Below are 8,615 nucleotides of genomic sequence, written 5' to 3'. Positions count from 1 at the left end.
CTGTGTTTCTGCAGGAGCTGTCCTAGCTTATGTTTCAGTGCATTTTATTCATAATGGCTGCACAAGAGCCAGATTTAGGGTGTAGGCCTTGGCTTCTTTCTGTACATAAACTGAACAGGCAATTTCCCCTGGTCTGCCTAACAATCAACAAGAATATAAATCTACATGTAGAATGTATTTGTCCTCACGGTTATTTTAATAAGGTTAGCTTTTGAGTAAAATATTTTATTGCATCCTGATAACACATTTACAAAGGGTAGTCTTAGAATATGTCTTAATAAATAATGACTTGCCTGTAGCAGAGTTAGAGAAACCCCAGAATGCATGATTATAATTGTCACTGACTTGTAGAGATACCTCAAGTTTTAAACACTGAGTCTGCATTGCTGTTTCTTTCATTCTAATCAAGACCTTCCTTGGATGTTTAAAATAAAGAGGGAATCAGGGTCTCAGTTACAGTTTAGAATAGGAAAGGATATTAGACAGCAATACCTGGGAACAGTCTATTAAACTTGATTTGCTTCTGAAGTTTTTATACAAATAAATCAATGGATTAGTTCTGCCATGAGAACACTTCTTGGTAAGATTCTTCTAATCTGCTGGGCAGATTCCAAGCCTATTTGGAGCTCTAAATCTCCTTTCCATCTGCAGGAAGGAACACAGCCTAACTGTACTGCCAGACCAAGACATTATCTCTAGGAGGTAAATGAGCAGAGAAACCAGATTCTGGTATTAAGGAGCAAAAACTGCATCAAAAACTTCTTAAAAGTGTCTTAGAATCCTATAGGTGGGGACCCACCAAATTTATGATTTCGTGATTTTTGCAGAAACTGCAAACTTTTTAGGTCCCACATAAAAACTAGGAACAAAATGTGACAGAGAGCAGATTTAGGTTGGACACTAGAAAGAAGTACTTCACAGTAAGGGTTGCCAGAATCTGGAATGGGCTTCCAAGGGAGGTGGGGTGCTCTCTGGGGGTCTTCCAGAGGAGCCTGGACAAGCACCTGCCTGGGGTCATCTGACCCCAGCGCTCTTTCCTGCCCAGGGCAGGGGGTCGGACTCAATGACCTCCTGAGGTCCCTTCTGACTCTAACATCTATGAATCTATGAAAAAACCTGGTCCCTGTGAAAAAGCAGAAAAACAGGGTGGTGGGGAAAGAGGGGCTGCAAACAGAGGTGGGATGCCTGGGCATCCTGAACAGAGGATGGGGATGAGCCAACTTTCATCATCTGTCAATCTCCAGGGAGGCACCAGACTTCTGGGGCCCCTCGGCCAGTCGTGGGGGGGGGCTGCCACGCTCCACCGCGAAAATGTTGCCTGACCATGCTGGGACCATGAAATCCAGAGGCAGCCCCCATGAATTAGGTAGGTCCCTACCTATAGATAATGAGATGCTGCTGCCCTTTTTTTTTTTTTTTTAAGACTGCCTGTTAACAACCAGCTGGTTTGACCTCCCTGTTTTCCCTGCCACACTTCATGATTCCAGAGGTTTTTGTTGTCTGGTTTGAGTTTATTTTTTGCACCACAATTTTGCTACATTCCAGTCTCAAATCAGGTACCAATGAGGTGGAAAAATAGAATGCTTTGCTCCACAAGTCACAGTTAGAAGAAGAAACAACATATTTAGATCAACTCCCTTTAAGATCACTTCTAGGAACCTGAGAATGATAGGCAATCTCCCAGCTAACTTCTATTCTCCTTTCCCCATTAACCCCATTTTCTGTTCATTTGTAGCCTCTTCAACCATAGGGATTTGTTTCTTGCTTATGAGAATCTCATAGTCTCGGCTGTTGCTTTATGTCTAGTTCTAAGTCTAACTTAAAGTGTATTTCCCAGTTTTTCTTGACTGTCAAATACTTGAATGTGGTTAAAAATTCAGTCTTCACTTGACAGCACGTGGTGGTAGTGAGGATGTGGAAAAGAGTACATAACTTCCAATTACCCTCCTGAGGATTTTAAAGAGAAAAGTTAAGTCCTATTGAAGAGACTAGAATGTGAGTTGGCATTTAGCATACGTTCATGTGCACATAACCTAAGTCTTTATAATATTGGATATGGTTGCCGTTAGCAAATGCACTGGGTTCTAGTGCAAGATATTAATTTGGTAGCTAAGAGTAAAATCATGTTCTTTGAAGGTTCTTTACTCAAGTATTTGAGTATCTTCCAATAGAGAGACATATAGTTAGCTATGGTAGTCTGAAGTCAAGTAGAAGGCTGGGTAGATTTGCACCTGTAGATTGTTTCATAGTGCCAGAAAAGTAAAGTGGGGGGGTGTGAATAAATGTATTCATTTCTGTAATCTCACTTTGCATTTATGTGAAGGGTCAACATTTCCATTTCCAGCTATATAGACAATATAGTGGAGAAATGTAATGAGCCTTTTACACTAACATGTACTGAGATCAAAGGAAAAGTGGAGACAGAAGCTACCATCTGCATCTTAAGTGAGGAGCTGCACCCTTTTTTATTTCAGAGCATACATCTTGGTTCCTCAAATGTCCCAAAATATGCTTTCTTCCGTTACAGTCTCATTGGACCAAAACTTTAATTTCTCATATCAAGAGAATTAGCCACTGAAGAATGAGTAATAATGAAAAGATTAAAGAAGATAAACAATTTTACTTTTAGAAGAAAAAATATTCCTTGAGCTTTAAGAACAAAGATCTCCAATCTCAACCTAGATAAGGAAGACGAAGTTAATGGCATACAGATTTAAAAAACTGAAATGTGCATTTCAGAGCCTGTTATTTTCTGTCATATTTTTCTACTCTCTTCCCCTTTCTCCATCCATAACCTCCCCATGTGCTTTTGGCTTAGAACATCCTCATTAAGCCAATCCTTGTCCTCACCATGTCCTTTTGTATGTAGTCTGTGATTGCTTCCAAGGTGATGTTTATGTGATCTGATCTGCTGAAGCATCTAATGTGTGCTTACCTTCAAACCTAGCTTGCTGTTCTTTGCTAGATCAGAACCAGATGCATAACACCTTACATGACCCTGCCCCTGGGGATGTAAACCCTCTGAAAACGATTCTTTCTACATGCCTGTGAAGCTCATAACACACTACTGATTGATATAATCAGTTAATTTTACTATATCTTACCTGAAAGCAGCAGGACTAGTTCCACCAAAAAGGTGAAGGTAACTCTACTCTGGGCAGCTGATCTGTGCAACATGTCTACATGACTATAAAGAGCATTGTTAAGACAAACTAAAATACTAGATGCTGTCATTCATATTATTGATTATCACGAGCATGGAGAAAATGGTTGACTTACCTGTTGCATTTTTCTTGGTTGCAAGCAGTAGCTTTCCCCCCACATCCATGATTAAAATGAAAAAACTCAAGCACTGTTAAAGTCATGGTAATTGAGAGTAACTACCTCATTCAGTGTGGACCTGGCATGGAAGAAATTAAAGTATTTCTTTAAAATGTTATTACCTTTTGTGTTTACTTCAAGTGTAATTAAATCTCATAAACTCTTAATTCCCTTATGCTTTTACCGCACTGACTATCTTTAGCAGTCTCCATGTTCTGTTATCTCTACAAGACTGATAGTCTTACTGCTGACCATCCTGGATCTTGAGAGGTTTTTTACTCTTGTTCATCCTGGCAACTTGCACATTTATCAGTCTGTTCTTTCGATAGAACATATTTCAGCTGCACATATCTGGTGTTTCAGGGGAGAAGTACTGCTAATGTTGCACTCTGATCCTGTATTTCTGCAACTTCCTTGAGGGTAATAAAATAGGCTTACTGGCAAACCTTTGAGCAAACCTCCTAGCAAATATCTTTCTCAGATGATGCTATGCTGTGCTTGTTTGGTGCTCCTAATGTAGCTCTTGGAATGCTTTTGTTTCCCATGTTTCTTCTGGTACCATAGCGTCAGAGTGGAGGAGGAGGGTAGAAAAGTGTTCTTACAATGCCACAGACGTCTGAAGTGCCACAGTAATATGCTTAGAACCAGTCTATTCTACATAATAGATGCATAAGTGTTCACCTCTGATCTTCACTGCCATGCATTTGCATTTTCACAGATTGCGTTTTGCATATTGGCTTCTAGTCCACCCAGGAGAGCGCACAAACACCAGCAGACTCCCCCAATGCCTGAAGAAGGGTGTTTGTGCCTGAAAGCTTGCAAAGAACAATTTTTACAACTATTCAGTTGGTCTAATAAAAGATATCGCATTTAGCCAAAGACCATTGTCTGCCTAAGTGAACATAAAGCATCTAAGTGTGATTCTATTCCACTCTGTCTAGGCAGAAAAAAACAATGCATTTGCTTTTATAGTATACCACCCTCTTACCCATAAATCACAAAAAAGCACTGAGGAAGAGCAGGATCTATGCCTCTCTTGTATTAACAGTCTTTTAGGAATTTGAAACGGGTACAATAGGGTGTTGCTCTTCATTTCTCTGGTTATTTCCATACCTGTAAGGCAGAGGTGTATAGCTTGCAGAGCCCTACCACCCAGCCCCTGTTGCTGTCCCTGGGTCTGATTGGACCCAAAGGGCACAGTGCACAAGCAGGTCTGGTCCATTGGCTGGGTCTGGTCCACTGACCCCCTACCCTTCCACTTCCCCCAGCTTACCTGATCCAGCAGACACTCCAGCCGGTCTGGGATCTGCCCTGCATATGGCGCAGATCCCAGAGTGGCTGGAACAGGTGCTGGGTGGGGTGCAGTCTGGCTGGAACAGCACGCAGGCTGCATGTGGTGACCCGACCATGCCACATAAGGTGCCTGTTCTGGCTGCATGCGAGACAGCACCCACTTCAGCTGGTCTGGGACCTGTACTGCACTCTGCTGACAGATGCTGCGTATAGTATGGGCACCAAACTGGCTGGAGCAGGCACTGCATGCAGCTCAGTCCCAGAGCTGCCCTTGTAGCCACTGTCCTGGTGCAGTGTGACAGCTGCTTTATCTGGACTGCACAGCATACAGCACTTGTTTTGTCCACTGCAAGATCCAGGTCCCAGACTGGATAGTGCAGCCACTATATCAGATATGCTGGGAAAGGGCCCGATTCTACCTGCAGTCCAGCCCCACACCATTTTTACAGCCCGTGGGCCTGTATGAGTTAGACACCCCTACTGTAAGGGGTGACATCTGGGGTTACCACATTTCCAGTTACAAAAAAGAGGACACCTGTTGCACGGGGGTCAGGATATATGACTGTAGGGGGTACTGATATGTTGATGCCCTCCCCCTACCCATTCCATTGCCCCTCACTCCCAGCCCCCAGCCCCAGCCCTGCTGTTGCCCCTCACTTCCAACCCACAGACTGTTGGCCCCACCAATACCCCTCACTCTCAACCTGCAGTACCCTGTCCTCTGGGCCATGCTCATGCCCCACACTCCCAACCCACAGTCACCCATCCAGCCTGGTGCCCATCACACCCAAGCCACAGCCCCCCCTAACCCTGACAGTGCCCCTCACTCCTGATTCACTGCCCCCTGCTCCCTCCAGCGCCTCCCAGCTGCCCTGCCTCTGCGAGCAAGGGCACTGGCCCCAGTGCCACTGGTCCAGCCCCGCAGCCCCATGCTGCCCCAGAAGGGCTCCCTTCCCCCATTGGAGGGGCTGACACCCCCCCCGCCTTCCTTGCCCTGCTGCAACCCCAGCACCCAGACAGCTTCCCCTAGTGTTTGCAGCCCCCCTCCCCGCCACACACACACACACACACACACACACACACAGAGCCCACCTCCAAGCCCTGGCCCTCCAACCCCCACCTCCCACAGACTTACTTGCATGCAACTGCTGGGGCTGCTCCCACCTCCCTGCCTGGCTGTGCGTCAGCCACAAGCACGTGCACCCTGCTCCCCACAGCCCCAAGCAGCTTCTTGCTAGGGCAAGCCAGGAAGTGCTGGGAAAAACTGAAATAGAGCAGAGCAAAATCCCAGACATTTGATCATATTTTAAAAAACTGCCCCAACAGAGATGGGAGGACTCAAAATGAGGACGTGTCTGGGAAAACCTGGACTTTTGGTAACCCTAGGGCCATCTAGTCATGTCCAAAAGTGCTATAAAGCTTGTGCAAAAGTACTTTGGAACAAACTAGAGCACGCTGCTTTGTCCCCGGGTGCAAAACCTCCAGCTCTGTTGACCTCTGTGCAGTGTAGTGCAATCTCCATCTACATCCATGCCTGAACCATTCAAATAACTGAGCTTTCACCAGGAGTTAATTCCCTGAAATATAACCTGTAATTTACAGTTAGCCTGTGTCATTTTTCCTCAAGAATGTGAATCCCTACTAGAAGAATACATCTAGCTGTTCAGCGCAGGTAGGACCAAAAAGAAAAAATGGAAGTTTTGGTGATGTTGAGTAGACTGGGTTTTTCTAGTGTCCTCTATGGCCACTAACATACTGGCTCTGACCTAAAGGAACATTTTATAACAGCAATAAACCTCTCACTATAAGGGCTGATAAGGGAAAGGGTATCAAAAGCTGTACTAAATAACAACCTGCAGGAGGGCAGCACTGTGGGTCAATTGGCTCCAGCAGGTTGTTTGTAAATGTAACTCATTTAGAGACAGCTGTCAACACAGCACTGGACTCTGCTTGGAATGAGTCTCCGGGGACTGATAAGATACTGATTGCAGGCTGTAATCCAGGTCCTTCAGACTGCTAACCCTTCTGCAGTCACAGAGATGGAGTCTTCAGTTTTTCCTCCCAAAACAAGCTTTTCCCTTCCTTGTATAAATACACACAGGTTGCGCTGAGCATCTTCCCTTCAGCAGCTGGATGAATGTCATGCATGGTATTTATTGGCAACTTTTCCCTGTCTTCCATTTGCAACTTTCCTCAAAGATCGGTCACAACTTCTACAGACGTGTTTGTTTTTGGAAATACTTGCTGAATAACTTGGACAAACTTCTTCAGGTTGGTGGCATTCATAAATGGTTTCCTTTCATTATTTCCTAGTCTTTGTGTCCATACATAGACGTGTATATATACATTCCAAGTGAAGAGAATAACCAGAGCCCCAGGCCCTGAAGTTAGGCCTTTGCTTCCCCACTTGAATTTTTTTGAAAAAGACTATAACGCACATTCCAGGATTCGGAGACATGAATTCATACTAATATTCATCAGGGTACACAGCCAAATTGCTCTTCATCCAAATAGCAGTATGACTGGAGATGCTAGCAAAATGAGCGAATTCTCCATTTACTCATGCTAAATTATACAGCTCACTCTACTACTTCCTTATTTCTCTCAGGACTTCAGAAATGCTGGCATGTACGTGTGCAATCAATTTTTAAATCTGTGCATGGTCTGCCTTCTCTACCTTGTTTCAATGTTCAGCTCTATTTGAATGTTGTGAACCATGTTACAGTAATTCACGTAAAAAACAGCATGTGCTTTCAGGGAAGATTGATCCAGCTGGGATTTCTAATCTTTGCCCTCTGCAACAGATTGATTTGGTCCGTGCTCATCTAAGTGTACTGTGCAAAATGTTATCCTGCTTCTTCAGGATCACAGCCCTGTGTCCCTCTGCAATTATGGCAAGGTTCTGGGCAGCGTGGGGCAGATACAGGAGGGCATACAATGAGGATTTCACTGCAAGCAGAAAACGATTATCGCTTGTACTTTCTGAAGAATTTCAAAATTTTAAAAATTCAATCCCAGGCTGCTTTAATTGCAGCACAGGCTCCCACCTTGGCAGACGCATTAATTTACTTCCAGGTGGCAAAGCCATTCTAAGCAATTGCCTATAAATATTAAAGTAGTTGCCACTGGAAATCAGCATTTGCCAACAGCTATCCATCAGTAGGGACTGACAACCTTGACATCTCTTGGCAGATGCTGTCTTTTAACAGTGCCTTAAAATTTAGCACTGTGCTTTACAAACAAGTGGTAAGACATGCTCCACACATTGATCAGCTGGCAATCTAAGGGCCTCATTCTCATTTGTGGTGAGAATCAGGTCCTTTAAACAGTACACATACAAGCTAAACCCCACACGGCCTTAAAATCAATACAGCTAACTCCAACGTATTGCACTAGAGTGGAGGATGGTCTGGCAGCCTACGGCAAGCATAGGAAGAACTCACTCCCTCGCCCCTCCCTGACAGTGACATAAGAGCAGAAGAAGTGATATACTGGGTCCCACCAATGGTCCATCTAGCCCAGTATCCTATCTCCCATAGTGGCAGAGGTAGACGCTATACGAGGAGAATACCAAACTAGCTCTTTAGAGTGCTGTATCCCCTATTCAATACCCTCTCCGGCAAGCTCTTTAGAGTGCTGTATCCCCTATTCAATCCCCTCTCCGTCTTCCACCATTTCTTGGTTTAGAGATGCTAGAGGAAACATCTCCAACCATTTGGTTCAATTGTCATTCATGAATCTAGCATCCATTAATTTATCTAGTCTATTAGCAAAGACCTGGCACAGTCATAACAAGTGTAGGCCTTTTGATGGAGGAGGATATTGAATAGATACATAAGGAAGCAGTGGACTACATTTGCATTTTAAAGTAGAACCTGTAAGGGATGAGAGACTGAAACGTCTGAGAAGAGGCAAGAGATAGAGGCGTTGAATACGTGAGAGCCATGGGATACTTGATAGATGTGAAAAGTATGCCATTGTCAAGGCACCCAAGGAGGAAA

Source organism: Alligator sinensis, unplaced genomic scaffold (assembly GCF_000455745.1).
Source record: "Alligator sinensis unplaced genomic scaffold, ASM45574v1 scaffold277_1, whole genome shotgun sequence".
Taxonomy (NCBI): Eukaryota; Metazoa; Chordata; order Crocodylia; family Alligatoridae; genus Alligator; species Alligator sinensis.
The sequence above is the reverse complement of the archived record's forward strand: the minus strand, read 5'-3'. Positions refer to the sequence as shown.